Source organism: Cibotium barometz, chromosome 8 (genome assembly GCF_041138505.1).
Source record: "Cibotium barometz isolate CiBa-2024 chromosome 8, ASM4113850v1, whole genome shotgun sequence".
In the NCBI taxonomy this organism is placed as follows: domain Eukaryota; kingdom Viridiplantae; phylum Streptophyta; class Polypodiopsida; order Cyatheales; family Cibotiaceae; genus Cibotium; species Cibotium barometz.
In genome coordinates this window covers 61,833,689-61,855,858 of record NC_141053.1, presented here as the reverse complement: position 1 = coordinate 61,855,858, position 22,170 = coordinate 61,833,689, and positions in this window count along the sequence as shown.

Genomic DNA, 22,170 nt, shown 5'->3' with positions numbered 1-22,170 from the left:
AGATCATCGATATGGCGATTCGAATGCGTTTTACTACTATTCAATGGATGAATCGATGTCGTGGGGGAATTTCGTGAGTTTAATGCTATTTTTTCCTATTTTTTATGGTTTAAAATAAGCATTAATAGAAATTTTACAAAAATACCACATAATCTATTGTGGATATTTTTGGTAGAATGGATTTTTAAAATTTTTAGAATTGTAAGGAATTTTTTTCTAATTTTTAAAAAATATTTTGAGCATTTTTATGGTTAAAAATATATTTTTTATACATTTTTGTGGGTTTTTCCGCAGGTATGCGATCAAATTTCTGCCAATTTTCTGTTGAAATGCAGTAGAGGGCAACATGTTGATGCATTGAATGCTCTCTTGTGTACGTGGGACCCTCTTCGTCTCTCAATTCCAAATTTTCCTTCTATTTTCCTCTCACGTGTATAAACACCTCTTAAAAAAACACATTTTTTATTAATGTTAATTATATTAGGATTAATTATGATTAAAGAGATTAATTAAAAGTTAAACTTACTGATTAACAGAGAGAGAAGAGATGGGGTGGTGAGAGAGGAGTTGATTGGAGAAGAAGGAGAGAGGAGAGGGGAGAGGGAGACCTCCTCTCTCTCTCCCACACTATTGCGCATGCTGGGGGGGTGGGGGCGTTCGTTGTAGGCGGCGAAAAAAATTACCAATCTCCCATAAAATTGATTATATAAGATTTAAAGCTTATTAGTTGTTTTTTTAGAATTTTTCATTTAAAAAAATGAGTTTTTAAATTCCAATTAAAAAAACTTTTGAAATCTATTCAAAAAAGCCTGAAAAAGATGAGAAAATATGAGAATTGAGAAAAAAAACTCTAGAATTTTCTGAAAATTTTTTCTTGGAATCTTTTGGCTTTTCATCTTTTGGGAAACTTTTTGGCTTTCCGCATTCTTGAGAAACCTTTTGGCTTTCCGAATTCCGGAAAATCTTTTGACCTTTCACATTCGGATTTTTTTTTGTTTTCATTTTCCCGAAACTGTTTGCTTTCTGTATTCCGGGAAAACCATTGGAATTTTGGAGTTTTTTGATCGTTCAAATTCTAAATGCGTTCCGGGTAAATTAAAAATTTCAAAAAAATCCTAAAAATTAGTGGAAAGTCAGACAGATGTTATTTTAAATTTCTGAAAATGTGGGGTTGGTGTTTGGCATGTGATGTGTCCATTTAGGCACCCGTGACCATTTAAATTCCTTTGAAAATATATTTTTTGACCCAAAAAATTAGAAAATCCATTAAAATTGTAAATTTTCATTGGATTTGAGAATTGTCGAGGGAATTGGAAATTTTGTGATCGATGGGATTCTCAAGAGAAATTAGGAATATTCTAGAAATTATTTTTAGAAAACCTAAAAAATTGGTATTTTTAAAATATCAATGGTATTTTGGCAAATTTAATTGCTAAAAATTTTCAAAATTTAAAATTAGGGTATTTTAAGGCCCTATAAAATTAGGAAAAATTTGAAAAAATCATGATAATTATTTTTATCGAGAATTTAGTATTTTTGAGGGTTTTTTATGTTGAAGTATGTTTTCACGTAGTACTGACATTCGATAGATGCGGGTTGTTTGCATATTATTATTAATACGATTATATCTCGTATTAATGCCTCTCAAATTATGGCAAAACAAGCTGACACTCATGAGGCACTTGCCTGATTGTTTGACATTAATAATCACTGGCGGATTTAGTAGCTGGCACCGGCATATCTTCGTTGGAGATTCTACAGCTGGACTACACTGACTAGTCCACACCTACCCACTCCTATTAGTGTGTTCAAATTATGGACCGCTTGTACATACTCTATTATGTGTGTTAGTCACTTTATCTTAATTGTAGACCTCTTTTGTTGTCTGAAGAAGAAGAAGAATATTCAGCCTCTTACCTTCTGGGTTCTCTTCTAGGGTTTGTGTGAGTGTGTGTGTGCTTGCAAGAGCTCAAGCTCTCTTCTCCCCTACATCTTTCCATGGTATCAAAGCCTAGTTCATGCTAAGGCTGAGTGGCAACCATGAGAAGCACAGGAAGTGGTATGAGGGTAAGAGCTTCATCTACTCTTTTCCCTTTGTATTGGCTACTACACCCTTGTTGGGAGCTCTTTGGGAGACATTGGCAGAATGAACTCCGATTTAGGAGCTTCATCTACTCTTTTCCCTTTGTATTGGCTACTACACCCTTGTTGGGAGCTCTTCGGGAGACATCGGCAAATGAACTCCGATTTAGAAGCTTTCTTTGTGGGAGCAAAGATACAGGGCAGCTATACTGTCTGTCCATCATTTTTTGAGCCGAAAAAGCATTTTTAGCACGTCTGGTCCTCCGTTTTTTAGTTCGTAGACATTCACGAGCACCGTGGCTATGTTTTGATTCTTTGCAGAACTCTATTTTTGGAACTCCAAGAAGGGAATTTGGTTGTGTAGACACTGTGTGTACTGCAAATAGGTCTCAAAGTAACCATTGGGTGTATGTATGTAAATGGGGGTCACTGGTTTTGACAGTTTGGGTGCAGTATGGTCCCCCTCTACAAAAAGAATACAACAATTTGTGTTGGTCAAACAAGAGTGTTGTTTTTGGTAAATTTGTGTTATAGACAAGATGTCCAATGATGGAATAAACTAGATTGTTGTGCAGAGAATATTAACAAGAACAACTTCCATGATTGGAGGTTTATATTGATAAATTTCTTGATGGGAAAAGATTACTGGTGGGACTACATTGAAGGTGAACATGAGAGGGAACTAGAGATTAATCCAACTCCTGCAGATGATGTAAAAGAATTCAAGGATTGGAATCAAGGAGCAAGGAAAGTCATGTATTGACTTTCCATCAGCATATAGGACACTATGATTGGGCATATAGAGGATGACAAGTCACCTAAGGAAGCATGGGATACCTTGGTGAAGCTATATGAAACTAACACCAAGGTATGAAAGATTGAGCTAGAGAATGAGCTTCATACTATGGAGAAGAAAAATATGTTTGTGAATGATTATGCCTTGAAGATCAAGGGCATTGTGGAATCCCTTGCATCTATTGGTGTTTCTATTGATGATGATGATGGTTTTGGGCCACAATACAAGGCATTCAAGATGTCTATTTAGACTCAGGGGGGGAGAACATTCCCAACTTCACAGATTTGGTCTCAATGCTAATTATTGAAGAGAAGAATTTGGGTGAAGATCAACAGTCTCCAGAAAACAAAAATAGTTCAAAGTAGCAGGCCTTCTACACGAGTTCAGATAGAAGATGAGGTAGAGGAGGTTGTGGACGTGGCCAAGGTGGTGGCCGAATAGGTAATCAGAATTATGGTTAGCAATAGCAACAGTCCTAGGATTTGAAACAATACACAGGTGGAAGAGGCCATGTTAGAGGCAGGGAGAGTCAACGAGATCGTGTGGTAATTGGCAAAGGTAGCATAATGATACACGAGGCTACTTTTACTATAGTAAGCTTGGACATGTGCAAATAGATTGCTATAAGAAATACAATGACATGCAAAATGGAAAAGTGCAGCAAAACAACTATGCCTCCTTTAGCAAAAATAATGAGGATAATGAGAGGTTGTTTGTTATGCAACATGTGGTTAATTTTGTGTCTAGAAATGATATAGTAGAATGTAAGGATAATGTACGGTATGTTGATTGAAGTGCTTTCAACCACATGACAAGTCATGGTGGTGAGTGGCTCAAGGATGGTCTAGCCAAGGTAAAAGAAATTAACCTAGCAGGTCTAGGTGAAGACCTGAGGCCAGTATACATTGGAGACGACCTCTCTACTGAGGAAGAGACCAAGATCAACACTCTACTAATAGAATTCCAGGATTGCTTTGCCTGGAAACACGAATATGAAGGGTGTACCTCCCGAAGTAGTCAAGCACACCATTCCAATGGTTCATGGAGGGAGATCAGTCAAAGAAAGGCCTTACCCTATGAACCCAAAGTATTCCAAGATGGTCTAAGAAGAAATAGATAGACTCATTGATGCTAGATTCATCTACAAAATGGGTATCACCCACAGTGATAGTGCCCAAGAAGAATGGGAAGCTAAGAGTCAGCATGGACCTCAAAAAGGTCAATGTTGCCACCTTACAAGATCATTATCCCTTACCCTTCATGAAGCTCGCTATACCGCATTTCATTGAACTCACTCAAATGCCAATTTTGGGTTAGACATGGTGTTATCCTAGGACCACATTGTCTCCTGAAAGGGAATCCACACGGATGATAGTATGGTGCGGCTCATCCTTGAGCTACCCCCACCCACCAATTTTAAGGGAGTCCAATGTTTCAAGGGACATGTTGGCTATTATTGTGACAATTCATTTTTATGTATGCTGATATAGCTCGACCTCTTTACAGACTTGATCCTTTTTTAGTAGATGGAGGAATGCCAACATACCTATACCACCCTCAAGAAAGCCTTGGCTAGCGCTCCTATTCTATGTCCCCCAACTGGGATATTATCTTCCATGTCCTCACATCGACGCCTCTGCCTTTGTTGTTGGTTGGATGTGTGTTGGCCCAACCTGGTGAACACAAGATGGATTTTTCCTTTAGCTTTGCCAGTCGTCTCGCCAACTCAATGAGGCTAAGGAAAATTATACCATGACTGAAAGTGAAGGGTATGGTTTACACTTGTTAAGAAGTTTTTTGATTATCTTCTGGCAACCAAATTTATCTTCTTTGTAGACCATCAAGCTCTTCTATACCTAGTAAAACAAGCCGTGTACAATAAGAAGAATCACTAGGTGGCTGCTCATCTTGCTTGATTTTGACTTTGGTGGTCACAGTGTGGAAGGGCTCACAGGATGTTTTAGTAGACCACATGTCAAGAATCCCCAATGGAGAGCCACCCATGGGAGTTGATGATGATTTAGCAGATGCCACCATGTTCCAATTATGTTGAACTCTTGAATGGGGCAAGGGGGTAGCACACTTTCTAGCCAATGGCTTACCAATTGACCCCCTCCTAAATGAGGGTTGTGCCTGATGCCTTATTAAACAGGAGGCCAACTCTACAGGTAGGCGAAAGACAAGATTATCAGATGCTGTGTCCGTGAAGATGAATACATTTTCCTTCTAGAACAAGCTCACTCTGCCTGTGTTGGGGCGGCACACTTTGCAGTAGATATCACTGCATGCAAAGTCCTCACATCTGGATGGTGGTCGACCTTAATGGCTGATGTAGCAAAATACGTCAAGCGCAGTGCGATGAAATGGTGTGATGAAATGCCAATGCAAGTGCCAACCCCTCGCTTTACGGACATCATGCCCCTAAACCCTACCATTTCCTTGCAACCATTCAAAAAGTGGAGAATTGATTTCATTGGGTCCATTAGTCCTACAGCCAGATACACTCGAGCCTAATATATAATCGCTGCCCGACTATTGCACCAAATGGGTTGACTCAAGCTACCCGTAAAGCTGATGCATGCTCCACCGTAAAATTCCTATATGAGTCAGTCATCACACACTTTGGCTGCCCCCTTGAGCTTGTGTGATGAGTGACAATGGAATGCACTTCATTAATGAGGTAATCCAATTCCTCTTACAAGAATTTCTTATCACTCATAGTTAATCTTCCCCATATTACCCCCAAGCTAATGGCCAAGCCAAAAGCATTAACAAAGTTTTGTGTTCCATTCTCGCCAAAACTCTTAAGGCCACGATTAGGAACAAAAGTTGTCGGTAGCACTCTGGGCATATTGAACTTCCTACAAGGCAACTATTAATGCCACACCCTTCAATCTTACCTATGATACTGAAGTGGTTATGCCAATGGAGTTCTTGGTCCCCAACTTACGCATTGCTATATAAGGAAAACTCATGGGGAACGTCTTAGGTTGTTGCTTGTTCGATCTTGAAAAGCTTAATGAAACATGACTTCTAGCTGTATATAGACTAATTGTTGAGAAGCTAAGGCGTAAGCAATGGTTAGATGACTAGCTCAAAGATAAGTAAATGATGCCGAGAGCGACATGGTCCTCCTATTCTGCACAAAAACACAAAAAAACAAACTCAAGCTTAGAGGCCTATAGTCACTGAGATAACCCTGCAAAGCGTTGTGCACATGGAGACATCAACGGTGTTGAAATGGTGGGATATTTCAGTGGTAGCAAGTTAAAGCACTACTATGGCCCACTAACCAAAACTATTAGCTAGAGTCCACTAGGGGATGCTCGTCAATTGGAATATTTACATAAGGACACCCATCAATTCAGTGGTAGCAAGTTAAAGCACTACTATGGCCCACTAACCAAAACTACTACTAGAGTCCACCAAGGGATGCTCGTCAATTGGGTGGAATATTTACATAAGGACACCCATCAATTAGGTGGAATATTTTCATAAGGAGCTGCATGCAGTCTGTTCAAACTCGTCAATTGGGCAGAATATTTACATAAGGAGCTACATGTAGTATGTTCACACCTGTCAATTGGGTAGAATATTTACATAAGGATCTGCATGCAGTCTGTTCAGGCCCCCAAGGAAAGCTCGCAGCCACCCCCACCCTCCTCACCAAAGTCCTCTACCACACTTTGGATGGGAGGAGCTTCCTAGAACAGTGCAATTCTCTGGCCCTGATGTGGTCCCCATCTCTCTACCCCCCCACAATCCTCTCCCCAATCCCCAATTACCACCACCAAAGTGCCATCAACCGGACCCGAAAGAGCCCATTCCCCCCGAGTCTTAGTAGGGCCCCACCTTCGAAGAGAAGGAAGCTGAAGAGGCCAAATGTAAAGCCATTGATGAGGAGGAAGCACAAAGGCATGAATTTTTTAAGAAAAATCTTTATGAAACCCCACCCCCCACAGGTACCTCTCCCTTCCCCCCTCATTACTTAAATGCTTCCCCCCTCATTACTTAAATGCGCCCTTCCTCTTCTCAATCCCATTTCGACGAGGAAGTACCAAACTTTGCCCAAGGCTTCTCTCACATGGATCGCGAGTCATAATGCAGATGATAGACTGCATCTAATGCCAGCAGCAGCTAGAAATTACTTCATTGGCGTAAGCAGCAAAACAAATGATGCTTGGAAGGGATCAAGAGCAGCAACATGTCGAGGATTTGTATACATCCACGCTGGAACAACATTTAGCATTTCGAAGGTCAATGATGAGAAGGAACAACACCTGATCAATGCCATCTCCACCATTTACAAACTTTAGCACTATCTTCAAGTAGCTCAAGAGGCAACACAGAGGGCTACCATCAACTTATCTCTCACCCAAATAGCATCCAAAGATTTCCAGTATAGAGTTACAGCCACGGAAGAAGCCCTCCATAAAAGAAACTTGATCAATGATGAGAAGGAACAACACCTGATCAATGCCATCTCCACCATTTACAAACTTTAGCACTATCTTCAAGTAGCTTAAGAGGCAACACAGAGGGCTACCATCAACCTATCTCTCACCCAAACAGCATCCAAAGATTTCCAGTATAGAGTTACAGCCCACGGAAGAAGCCCTCCATAAAAGAAATCTCGACTTCCAGCACTATCGAGAAATCATAGAGAACACGCTCCAGGCACCAGAAAGAGGCCAATTTGGAAGCCATAGAGGCAAGAGCAGCGCAGACCCCACTGACACCCTCTATCCCCTCCTCTAGTGCCACTGACAAGAAGGTAGATGCCTTGATGGACACTGCACGGAGCTCCCTGACCTTACCATCCCTCCCCAAGCCCCTTACTAGCTCCTCAACCTCCACTACACACACAGGACAGTCTGCCTTGACTTACTTTTGTTAGCGGTCTTCTTTCCCTAACAGAGAAAATAAAAGAAATAGGAAACAAACACTGAGAAAACAAGAAAATCACCATTGCCACTCTCAGCTGAAACCCATAGTTGTGAGTATTCATTTTGAGCATTATTCATTTACTAAAAAAATAAAGAAGGTTATGCACAAATTCTCTAGATTCATTTAATTGTAGGCTTTAGGGTACTCACATCTTTTTCTCTTGTTCTTCTTGCTTATTAATGTGTTAATGAGGACTAACATTTTTATTTATTATGTTTCTTTTTTGTAGGATTATTCAAGTGAGCAAGGTTTTGGGCATAGCCTCTCATACGGTAACCCTCTTTCTTCATTTTAAGAAAATTATGGATTAAGGTTCTAATAGGCCTATAGGATTAATCCAAGTGTTTTAATAAGAAAAATGCAAGAATAAAAGAAAATCCCCCAAAAAAGAGTAAATTCTCACATAAGATGAAGAGTTGACTAGTACTGGCACTTAATAGTAAAAAAATAAAAATTTTGACACCTCAGGAGGGTGAGTGGAGTTCATGAAGGAGGCACCTAGAATCTCCATCATTACCCCAATTTGTAATTCAAAAAAATGAGATATTTCATCTCTCCTCTTTCAAACAAGATCAGAAAAGTGGGCCTAACTGGTCCAAATTGGATCAAACTGAAGCTGCAAGCCTCTAGATCCCAGTTGGACTTGGGTGGTGGCATCCCTCACCTATAAATAGATCCCATTCAACTTGTCCAAATTGAATCAAACTAAAGCTAGAAGCCTCTAGATCCCACTTGGACTTGGGTGGTGGCATCCCTCACCTATCAATAGACCCCATTCTTTTGTATTTTCCTCTAGATCCCACTTGGACTTGGGTGGTGGCATCCCTCACCTATAAATAGACCCCATTCCTTTGTATTTTCATCTTAGAGTATTTATATGCTAGTGTAATTTTCAATTTAGTGTATTTTCCTCTTCCCTCTTCATTAGCTCTCCATTGGAGCTTCACTAAACCTCTTCTTCTCTTGAAGATTTATCTTTTTCCTTGGTGGCCAAGCCTCTTTCTTGAGGTCTACACAACTTTTGCAAGGTAAAGAATCAAGCAAACCAAGGGTAAGCCTAAATATTGAAGTTTATTCTCTTTTTTGATGTTAATATTCTTCCTAATCTCCCGCATGCTTAGGAAGCATTTTATTTTATGGTTTTTCTCTTAAAACCATGCTTTTCTTGATTTTTGATGAATTAATGTTTATATGTTTAAGCTTAGGTTTATGCATAAACTAATCTTTATATTAAAAGTGAAATTTTAACCATTCTCAATTCATAGAAAATACGGGGAAACTATGGTAAAATTTTATCATTAAAAAATGAAGGTTATGTATAAATTAATTTTTATACTAAAAATATAATTCTCATTTCATAGAAAATGTGGGGAATCTATGGCAAAATTTATAGCATTAGAAAATGAATTTATGCATAATAATTTTTATGCTAAAAGTGAAAATTTAAGCATTCTCATTTCATAGAAAATGCGGGGAAACTATTGCAAAATTTTTATCATTAGGAAATGAATTTACGCATAATAAGTTTTATGCTAAAAGTGGAGTTTTGAGCATTATTCATTTGCCTGAAAAATAAAGAAGGTTATGCACAAATTATCTAGATTCATTCATGTTATGAGAATTATGGAAATGATTATGAATATAATTCATTTAGATAAAATGAATTATTGTGTGCATAAAGTTTATGCTGAAGGAGGAAATATAGATATAATTGATTTTATATATCCCATGAGATCGTATGTATAAATCTTTTATTAAAAAAGAAGAATATTGAGTAAATTTTATTTTGGGAAAATTGAGAAAAGAATGTGAATAATGGGAATGCATCGAGAAAACATGGATAAATTTTAATCAGAAAGAGGAATTATGAACACATTTAACTTTTGGAATTATGAAGTATACATCTAGATTCTCAAAAAATAGAATCTTGGGGTACATTGTGAATGGGAAAAGGATTTCCCAGAAAAAGACCAAAAACACGCTTAGTTGGATGAATGTAAATACTTGTGAAACTGACTATTCCAAGATTCCCTGGGAAGGAATCTAGAATTCTTGAAAGGATCCAAAAGTGAACACGCTTAGTTGGATGAATGTAAATACTTGTGAAACAAACTGACTATTCCAAGATTCCTTGGGAAGGGAATCTAGAATTCTTGAAAGGATCCAATCTAGATGTAAATACTTGTGAAACTGACTATTCCAAGATTCCCTAGGAAGGGAATCTAGAATTCTTGAAAGGATCGAGGATCCAAAAGTGAACAAAAATTTAGATTTAACTGAATTGAGTTGAGAAAAAGTTACCTTTAACTGAGCCAAGTAATGGCCGAGACTTAAAAAGTTCTATCAGTATGAAAAGTAGAGTAACTGTACTTTTAACTTGGTTGATTAGGGAACAAAGATTCTGATAGATCAAGGAAAGTTGATAATCAAACCTGATTCGCTCAAAGCGAAAAGAGACCATCTTATTTGTAGAAATTGGGATTGATGTGGGTGATGTGTGAAATGATGTGGATTGATGTGGTCGATGTGGATTAATGTGTGGGATGTGTGGAATGATGTGGAGTGATGAGAAGTAATGTGTAGGATGTGTGGAATGATGTGGAGTGATGGGAAGTGATGTGTGGGATGTGTGGAATGATGTGGAGTGATGAGAAGTGATGTGTGAGATGTGTGGAGTGATGTGGAGTGATGTGGAGTGATGAGAAGTGATGTGTGGATTGATGTGGGTTGATGAGATTGATGTGGATTGATATGTGGAGTGATGTGGATTGATGAGATTGATGTGTGGAGTGATGTGATTAATGTGGATTGATGTGTGGAGTGATGTGGATTGACGTGGATGTTGTGTGGATTGATGTGGTGGATGTGCATGAATGTGGAAATGATGTGGGATGATGTGAATGAATGTGGAAATAATGTAGGATGATGTGAATGAATGTGGAATGATGTGGGATGATATGAATTGATGTGGAATGATGTGATGTGAATTGATGTGGAATAATGAGAAATGATGTGGAATGATGAGGAATGATGTGAAATGATGAGGAATGATGTGGAATGATAGATGGGAATTTTGTTCAGAAACTGTATTTGTATGTGAAACCTATTTTTTAAAGATTTTACATCAAGAATGCTAGGGGAAGCATTTTGACTATCTTATGGAATGAGGTCGTGGGGACCTAAGTGGAAAATGTTGCAACAGTTGATGGAGAGTCAAAGAAGGACGTCTTGTGTGGCAAGATCGGCCAAGGTCTTGACTAGCCTCGGTTCGGTTAAAATGGTGAGCTTCCGGTATGGTGGATGAGGGGCCAAGGAAGCGGCCTATGAGTGAAGCATTAGGTCACCTGCAAAGGAGCCTAGAGGGTGCTGACCATACGGTGCTCGGGCTCTGGGTCGCCCCCAAGATACCCACGCATACGTGGAGGAAGAAAATGAGCTGGAGTTGTTTTCTGAACATGGGCATGGATCTAGTTGATTGGCCTTGCTGGTCAGATGAGTTCATGGCTCTTTTAAATGGATGTTCATATGGATTTTATGAGATTATACTCCTAGGTACTATGGGTTAGGAACTATGGAAAAGGCCCCTGAGTGAGCAGGTGGTGAGCATTTTGGTTGCCAATGATGCCATAGGTATGCTGAGGAAGGAATGAATGGAATATGGATTTTATGGAAAAATATTGATTATATTCCTGGGTACTATGGGCTAGGAACTATTGGCCCTTGAGTGAAGTATTAGGTGAGCCTAGAGGGATTGACCAGGTGGTGAGTGTTCTGGTTGCCGCCGATGATGTCATAGGTACGCTGATGAAGGAATGATTGAAAATTGGACTTAGAACTGGAATATTGAGGATTATGATGGAAACACTGTGGTTTTATTGCAATGCTGTTTTGGAAATAGTTGAATAAAAGAAAAGGTAATTTTGCATGAGTACCGGCTAGGGGGTGTGGGAACTCTTTTCCCTCATACTCGAGACAAAACATAACCAAATTTTTATAATGGATCCTATCAATACAGTGGTTGGGCGGTTGGCTAACCCATGGGATTGGATGAGGTTAGGCTAGATCAATGGATTCCTATAATAAAATTCAATTCTATTCAAGTTACGATAGTTAAGAAAGTCACTGGATAATCCTTGTTCTATTGAAAAGAATCAATGAGGCTGTACCTCTTTTGATGGGGAAAAAAGTGTTGGTCTCTACTATCAACCAAGTGTTGGTCTCTACTATGAACCAAGTGGAAGTTCCTTCTCCTTTTGATCCGGCCATGTGACCTGCGGGTTTGGTCAAAATACAAAGGATAGTTAAGGCCCTTGACTATACTAGAAGATTTTCCTAGAGGAATTGCCTATGCTTTCTGAGCGAGGGAAGTTTTTTTCGGGTTGTTTTGGAAGAACCAAGGGATTAGTCTCTTGTCTGGATATTTGTGGGCGAGGCCCCAAGGGGGAAGCTCTGCCCTGTTCGAGAGGTTGCTACTTCTGTTGCCAACATCTGAGAGTTCGTCGATGCGCAAAGAGGGCAAGGATCTCACAACATTCTTATGCAATAGCCCTCTATGCAATAGCCCTCTATGCAATAGGGCTTATGCATAGCCTTATGCAATAGGACTTATGCATAGCCTTATGCAATAAGGCTATGCATAGCCTTATGCAATAAGCCTATGCATAGCCTTATGCATAGGCCTTATGCATAAGCGGTATGCATAGGCCTTATGCATAGGTCTTATGCATACCATTATGCATAGGGCTTATGCATATCCTTATACATAGCCTTATGCAATAGGACTTATGCATAGCCTTATGCAATAGGACTTATGCATAGCCTTATGCAATAAGCCTATGCATAGCCTTATGCATAGGCCTTATGCATAAGCGGTATGCATAGGCCTTATGCATAGGTCTTATGCATACCATTATGCATAGGGCTTATGCATATCCTTATACATAGGCCCTATGCATAGCCCTCTTATGTAATAGGGCTATGCATAAGCCGTATGCATAGGCCATATGCATAGGGCTTATGCATAATCCTCTTATGCATAGGCTGTATGCATATGCCTTATGAACTAATGAACTAAAGTTTTGATTTATTATGATTTTCAGGGGGGTAGTAGACATGCTAGCGGAGGGCATGTTGCTGTTTCTTTGGCAAAATCAGCACTAGGTCTCCGGATGCATCTCCCCAACAGGGGGGCTCTTCATCTACATACTATGAGCCAGTCCCCAAGAGATCCATGCCTCCTACCATACACCGTGGATGCGAATGGTGCCCTTGTGATTGATGCAGGAGGAAAGAAAGTCATGAATTGTATGCATGTACTTGTAAACCTGGAGTTCGTGAACTCCTTCAAAAAGTGGAAAGCAAAAGATGAACTTTCTAAGCAATATGTTATCGATGTGCTCAAGTCAGAGTTCCCCATGCCACATGCGGGTCTTTGCTTCTCCGAGGAGTGGATGACACAGTGCATCAAGCTTTTACTCTCTAATAGGAAGAGAGCTGCAAAGAATAATTTGGAGAATCCTAGTGTGCATACGGCCGAGGAGTGGAGGCACACACACAGCTTCATTAGAAAGCACCCCGATGCTTTTCATCAACAATAAGCAACGGTGGTGAGTGCTTCCCGACTACAGTTCCTGACTACAGAAGCGAGGGGCTTCACACTTCAGCTCTAACGAAAAATCCCCCTTTCATTTTGTTTTGTACTATATTGTTTTCTTGAAATAATTTTATATTTTCTTAATTGTTTTTTGTAGAGGGAGGTTGTTGGGCGTGACGCAACAAAGGAGGAGTATGACTATGGGTATAGAGCCCCCTGTCCACAATTGCGGGCATGGATGCGTATGCGAGGTGTACGCTTGGATGAGTTCGTTTTGGGGACTTACGCTGATGAGGTAAGTGAGCCTAAGACATTCTCTTTTCTATGTCTAATTATATTTTAATTCTCTTTCTTACCTTACGCTTGATGGCATGTATGTATAGGACGAAGGCGAAGAAGAAGAGGAGAATCCAAATTATCAGCGTGAAGCAAGTCCCTTGTCCTCCTGCCATCAACACCTTGCTGCGAGCTGTGGAATATAGAGCCGCCACTCTTGGCTCTATATTCCACAGCTCGTAATAGGCCTCCACCACTGTTGAATATCATCTGACACTCCCTCCCCCTTGTAAACAATATTGAGGATCGTAATAGGCCTCCACTACCAAATATCATCTGACACTCCCTCCCCCTTGGGGATAAGAAAGATCAAGCCCTCTAAAAAACTCTGTGGCATCACCTGAGTGTCCAAAACATGCTGAAAACCCTTGCGGAGACTTGGCCCCAAAAGGTCCCAATAGCGCATGAAAAAGGCAGGCGTCAAACCGTCCTCCCTGGGGCAACTATGACGCGGGAGGGCCCTCAAAGCCTCAAAAAGCTCATCCTCTGAAAGGGGCGCACCCAAAGCTGTGCGCATACGATCTGTGACCCTCCTCTGCACATGGGTCCACACAGTCGGTCTGCAAGCATCACGTGCCTCTGTGGCTGGCTCCGCTAAAAGCAGGTCTCTATAGAACTCAGTGGCAATAGCTCTAATCTCCTCGGGCTCAGTGGCTAATGATCCGTCCTGCCTCCTAAGCTGGCGTACTCTTGCTCGAGCATGGCGGGGTTTAGTGATCTCAAAAAACTCCCCAGTCACTCTATCACCAAGCTGAGTCCATTGAGAGGCCTGGCGATGATAGTAAAAGTCGTGTCTCTGCTCCTCTACCTCTCGAACCTCCTGACGTGCCTGGCTCAGTTGGGATGCCACCCACTCTCACATGTGGGCTGCTGCTCTTGAAGGCACTGGAGTGAAGCAAGGCTACGTCTCAAGCGATGCTCCCGCTCTCGTGTCTCTCCTAGCCATGTCAAGGCTGTAGCATGCAAAAAAGATCTGAGCTCGATGAGCCCCTGGGCACACTGGCCTGCTGCATCCAGGTTAGAGCTCTGGCTATCCTGCCATATCCTCTCAATGTCCTCAAAAAGATTGGGGTCTATAAGTATCCTCTCTGGGATCCTCAATTGCAAGCTGGTCTCCCATGTCCTCTCCTCAAGAGTCAAAATAACTGGCCCATGGTTTGAGAAAGAGGTGCCAGTGAGAATGCCAACGGAGCCACCACGCTCCCCGACCCTGGTCACCCACATATAAGCGATCAATCCGTGGATAAATTAGTCCCTCCCTGTTGACGATCCAAGCAAGAAAAACTAAGACTTTCCTGAGAACAAGAGAAAGCCTCATGCTGCCATGCATCAGTGATCCACAGTGTCATACAAAATCACTCCCAAGTTGCAAGCTCCGTGCCGTGCACTACTGTAACATGACTGCCTCCCACTGTATCTGGGCACTAAATGCCTGATACTTAGTAATGAAAATCTCATAAAAGAACAAACACTAACACAAAGACATTCCCTTTAGCAGAAAATCATAACAGTAAAACAGAATACAAAACATCATGCAGAAAATCCGCTACACAAAATAATCCTGAACAGATGATCAGAATTCATTCATGTCATAATCATGTAAGGGATTACATTTCCGCTTTTTCATCTTCTACAATTCTGAATATCCGTTATGCGCCTTTTTTTATGATCAACTAACTACATCTCTTCATATCTCTCCCTTCTCACGAATTCCTAAGCAACTACCCAAAAGGATCATTCACATACATAGAATTCGGATATTCCAACTTAGGTAAAGTTAACCCCTAACACATGGCACAGCCCGGTGGTTGGGTTTTCAAGAAAACCCGACTCAGACCCATAAATCCCTGATCAAACCATCCATTGTCTTTACATTGCTTCAAAAAGAAAACACAACTGCAAACTGAAAGCAAAATCCTACTAAACTAGAAATCCTAAAACACTAGAAAAGCATAAATTACTGAGGTAACACCACCGGCTCCAACGGCTTCGGCGGATCATCTTTAGTCTTTGAATCTTCCACTGGCTCCAGATCGACGACTGGAACAGCAATCTGATCTGCAGGCAATATATCCTGTGACACCATCTGAATGACTTCAGCCTGGCCAACTGCTTCCTTATCAACCTCCGACATAATCTCCACAGTTTGTCCATGATCCCCCACAGTAGCCTGCTCTGTATCCAATTGTCCCTCATTAGGCAACTCCATAAAACACATGGCTTGAACTTGCTTCTCAAACTCTAACAATTTCAACATCAAAGCATCCTTTTCAGACTGTAAACCTGCTACTGATCCAACAATATCTGCTCAGATTCAGAAATGAAAGCTCCACTTAATGTATTAAATGGCTTCATCACCCAGGCTTCAATCCGATCTCGGATACCTTGCCACAGTTTGACTCCCACCTCAGTTAAGCTCCTCCTAATCACTGCTAAATCAGACTCTGAAACTAACACTCCCTCTACATCTTCATTACTCTGAGATAACATCTGTCTTTCAATAGCCAACAATGGTTAAATACGTTGGGCTAACATCTGATTCTCCACCTGCAAACCCACATTTTGCTCAGACAATACAGTCAACTCCATATGCATCTTCTCCTGTAATTGATTTGTCCATTCTTTAAACAATCCCAACGACATCTTTGTCTTCACCAAATTTCTCTGACACTCTGCTACCTGGTCTTTCTCTTTAACCACTGCCTCCTGAGCCTGAACTAACAACATCTTAGTTTTCACTAACTCCTCCTCTTGATGCTTGACTTTAAGCTGATACGTAGCTTCTGATCTTGACTGCTCCTGGATTACCCGAACCTGGTGTTTCCAATCTGCAATACTACTCTCCTGCTTCCGAACATACTCTTGGACCTTATTCAAAGACCAGAGCACATCCTGCAACTCTCCACTCTAAACACTCTGTTCTGCTTCCTTGGCTATGACTAAAACGGAATCCCACTGATTTGACTTAACAGGTGTAAAATCCATCGTCTTGACCACAGATTGGATCGCAGATGAATCCACATCCAATTTTCTTTTCTTACTAAAAGTGAATTTCTTACCCACTGAAACTAGTGATGGATCAGTACCAACAGACTCTGTGGCCTGATGTAACAAATCTAGCCCTTTCGGAACATCTGGTGAGACCAACACCTCCTTGGCTTCGGAGCGAGTATAGCCTGCTTCCACCAAATCCTTAAACACATTCATCTTCTCAGGCTGATGCTCAAACCCCAATGGAGAATCCACTGCCCCCTCCGGGACAACGTCAACCTGACCTGGTTCTTCAGGACCACCATACACTGGTTGAGACGGCAAAAGAGGCAATTTGCTGGCAGAAATCATAGGAACCTTCTCAAACAAAGCTGCTAAGAACGCCGACAGCCGAGAAGTGACTTGAGACTTCCTCTTATCAGTGATTTCCACCTCCTGCAGAATTCTATTGTGCACCAAAGAAGCCCAACTAACTTTCCCCCCTTTCTCAGCATACAGCAAAGGTGCAAAATTGTCTTTTGACATGTATTCCAATTTAATTACCTGACAAATTCGCTCAAGGTACCATCTTAAATGTTGACGACGGGGTTCAGCGACATTCTTCACCATGTAATAGGCTCGAGACCCCTGTGGAAGCCCAAATTCCTTCCTCATGGCCACATCCGAACACTTTGCCACAGCCACAGTTTCTTCATAATGGAGATGAAACACTTCTGCTATCAATTGAGGTGTCAAACCCACAGTCGGTCGCAGAGAGGTAACCATTCCTCTTACGAATCACCTCCAACTGCGTTTTGGCATAAACATTCTCCCGCCATCTGTCCCACGGCAAAGATGCAAACTCCCATAACCCAATGGTCTGTAACCACTGAGTAGTCGCCTCCTCTGACAGATCCAGATGAACAGAAAAATCCAAGAAAGGATCCATTAAAGCCTGCAAAGTAGTAGCTTCCAACCCCCCTACCTCAGCAGACAGCGCATCCTCAGGCTCGAAATCTTCATCAACCTCCACAGACGCACGAACAGAAAACTCCTTACTGGTGGCGGGTTGCTGACGCAGTCGCCGGGGAGAAGAGCGCTCCACAGGAACCACCTTAAGCGGCATCGAACGCCCCATCTCAGCCAGTGCTTGACGCAGGGAATTCAGCTTCGCTAAGCACTCTGCGTTATTCATGCAAAAAGTCTCCTCAAAGCATGCCAAAATTGAAATGTGCATGAAAAAACCCCCACACGTGGTAATATAAAACACAACGTCACCCAGTCGGCCAAATCTACCACACATGCCCGACTTGCCATCAATATCCTCCACTTGTACACTAGCGGACATTCCCAAATTTTCTAACACATCCCCACTTACACCTTCGCCTAATTTGCCTACTGGTGCGGATATTCCTCCGTCTACTAACACTCCGACCTCTGCGGATACTCCGACCACTGGTGGCTGACCCACAAACTTCTTCAGTCGGAAACCATTAATCGGTTTCTCGACCAGAGTCCCAAACATATCAGCAAGTCGGAAAGTACCCTGACCACAATCCTCCATGATTTTGTACGGCCCTATGTACCGCAACTTTAATTTACCGGGATGAGGACCAAGCTTTGAATTATACAGCAAAACCCAATCCCCAACCTGAAAAACTTTGAATTTGATCTGTCTACTTACCCAAGCCTTCCGCCTTTGCTAAATCACCTCTGTGATATACCCACTAACAATCCGATCCTCTTCGAGCTGATACAACATCCGCTGTCGGAACTGAACAGATTCTTCCGGTGATAACCGATCAGCAATAGCCACCCGCAAACTAGGAACTACATATTCCATTGGAACCACCGCCTCCAAGCCATACACCAGCTTGAAGGGTGTCAAACCTGTAGTGACTTTAAAAGCTGTACGGAATGACCATAGAGCAGAATCAAGCTTCACATCCCAGTCATCCCTATTCTCGGCCACTGTCTTCTTCAAAATCTTCACCAAGATCTTGTTGGAACTCTCTGCTTGACCATTGGCTTGAGGATGATAGGCAGTAGACTTCTTATGCATAATCAAATGAGTCTTGGTCAACTCCGCAATGACAGCATTGAGAAAATGAGTACCCCGATCACTAACCAATTCCACTGGGCACCCAAACCTAGTCATAATGTTGTGATACAGAAACCTAGCCACACTGTTGGCAGTATTATCTTTCAAAGCAACAGCTTCCACCCACTTCGTACAATAATCAGTAGCCACCAAGATATAACGACAACCTGTCCGCTTGGACTTAGGCTTGATTGGCCCAACAAAATCCAAACCCCACTTCTGAAAAGGATCTAAGGGCAGAATCGGATTATCCGCCATGCGGTCTGAAGCTCCAGGCTGCCCCAACTGTTGACAAACCAAGCAACTCCTAGCATGATTATGTGCATCCTTCAGCACTGTAGGCCACCAAAGCCCAGATTGAAGAATCTTCTTACCTGTAATGTCTCCAGAAAAATGCCCACCTGCAATTCCACCATGAGCCTCCTGCAGAACTGCGGATTGCTCAAATTCTGGGACACAGCGACGGATAATCTGATCTATCCCTCTCTTGTACAGAGCACCTGCAATCACCAAAAAAGGTTTACTCCTGAGTACCAGCTTTCTCCGTTGATCAGTGGAAAATTCCACTGGCATGGTGCCATCTGTCAAGAAACTCAACATCTGATCATACCAAGAATCCAATATCGCCACATTAGCTGAAAACAAAACCGAATCAGGTAAGTGATCATCCACCCCTGCAGCTACTTCCCCAATCTCCAACCTACTCAAATAATCCGCTACAGCATGCTCCTTTCCCGGGGTATGTATGATCAGAAAGTCAAACTCCTGGAGTAGAAGCATCCACCTAGCTAACCTACCCGTCAAGTGTGGTTTCTTTACCAGATACAATAAGGCCTGATGATCTACATGGAAAACCACCTTATTGCTCAACAGATAGTGCCAGAACTTGTGAAGAGAATACGCCATCCCCAAAGCTTCCCTCTCCGTGACGGCATAATTCCCTTCAGCACTTATCAACATCTTGCTAGCATAATACACTGGTCGAAACCAGCCCTTAATCTTCTCCTGCATGAGGACAGCCCCTATGGCAATGTCCGAAGCATCTACAAAAACATGAAACGGTAACCCCCAATCAGGAGGTTGCACGATCGGTGCCACCACCAACATCTTCTTCAGAATTTGAAATGCCTTTTCTTGAACTGGAGACCACACAAAATCCACTCCCTTCTTGGTCAAATGAGTAAGGGGTGCACACACATCTGAAAGATATCGCAAAAACCTACTATGCCACTTAACCTGCCCCAAAAACCTGCTTAGCTCCTTAAGAGTACGTGGTGCGGAAGCCTGCTGAATGGCCTCAATCTTCTTAGCATCAATCAAGATGCCTTCCTGGGACACCACATGGCCCAAGAGAATCCCACGCCTTACTGCAATAGCACATTTGAAGGGATTAAGAGATATGCGGAACATCCGACAGCGCTCCAAACAGAGCCTCAGGTGCTGTAAGTGCAAAGCCATTGTACCAAAGACACTAAAATCATCAAGAAAGGCTCACATAAAATCCAACAGATATGGCTCAAATGCCTTCTGAGCCACAAATGAAAATGATGGTGGGCCATTCTTTAATCCAAAGCTCATCACCGTGTAAGCAAATGCTCCCCACTCAGTGATAAAGGCCGTCTTATCCACATCCTCCGGTGCCATCCTTATCTGATTATACCCTGAGAAACCATCCAAAAAACTATACATCTCATGACCAGCCACAGCATCAAGGAGGGTATCACAGAACGGTAACGGAAACGGGTCAGTAATTGTGGCAGCATTCAACTTCCTGTAATCCACACACACCCTGATCTTGCCATTCTTCTTTGGCACGACCACAATGGGAGACAACCAAGTCACCTCATTGACCTGCTTGATAAACCCTACCCGTAAAAGCTTATCCAGCTCCTCCTTGACCTGCTTGGCAAAATTTGGATTCATTCGATACCGCTGTTGGATAACAGGAACAGCATCATTCTTCAAATTGATGCGGTGCTGATGTAAAGCTGGATCAATGCCCTTCATATCAGAATACTCCCAGGCAAATACATCCCAAAACTCCACTAACAGCTGCTGCAAGTCCTCCTTAAATTGACCTTCAACATGCACACTGACTCGGACCACCTTGGGATCAGATGCAGTCCCTAAATTCATGTCCTGTAATTCATCTTCCTCCACCCTGATGGACTTCTGCAAACGCCGTTCATATTGCTGTTCAGCTGCTATAATGGCTTCCTGCTCGGTTACAGAATGCACCTGCTGAGCCTTGGCAGCTAAAGCTTCTTCCACAGCCCTCTGAAAAGTCTGGCCTTCCATGATCTGGCCTGGTACCACCTGGATCTCCGGCTCAGGCACCACACTGTCATCAGTCGGAACATCCGATGATGGTTCCGCACCCTCGACACTCGGCGGAACTGCCGATACAGGGTGTCCAGTATTCTGATATCTGGTGACAATAGCTTCCACATCTACATCAAAAACCGGTACTACCGTTGGATTTGCTTGCATATATGCCTCCTCCTCATCTTCACCTACATCACTTGCCAAATGAATGCCCTGAGCACATAAAGGCTTCTGCCCCTGCTTCAAGAGAACTTTGGATAACATGGACAAGCGAGTTGTCTTCTTGCCCTGCCTGATCACCACAGTATTATCCTCCCAATCCTGCTTGACTCGGGCAATTTTAAACCAGGGGCGGCCTAGCAACATGGCATAGGCAGACCCGCTATCCTGCATCCGGAGCACCACAAAATTCACAAGAAACGACAGACCACCCACCTTAATAGATTGATTCTTGAGAATCCCCAAAGGTTGAAGTCGCCTCTGATCTGCCATCCTTACTTGAAAAGGTGCTGGTGCTAACGCTCCCAACTTCATACGGAGGTAAACGGTCTCCGGTAGAATATTGACTCCGGAACCCCCATCCAGTAAAACCTCCTCAAACTTGTGCCCGTGGAATGCTACCTTAATCACTGGGACTTGAAAATCCACATCTGCGGACTCAGCTTGAGAAACTCCCACAAATGGGGCTTGATCCTCCACCATCGTTGCTGGAACTGGCTCCTGCAGCTGCCCCAACAGGTGTTCCCGGAAAGCCGGTACCATGCTTAACAGCTGATCCAAGGAAATCTGAACAGGCGCATGCATTAGTGCATCAAATAGATCCCCAGAACCTGGTACTGTTTCAGTTACCTTAGGAACTGGATCAGAATGGACCACCACAATCTTTCCTGGAAGTGGATCACAAGGTGGCTGGGCTGGAATCGGTTCCTCCGACAACTGTGCCTTTAGCAGTGGCTCAATCGGTTCCACCGGGAGCTGCTTCTGCTGGAGTTTCTGAACCTGACTAGAAACTTTTCTACG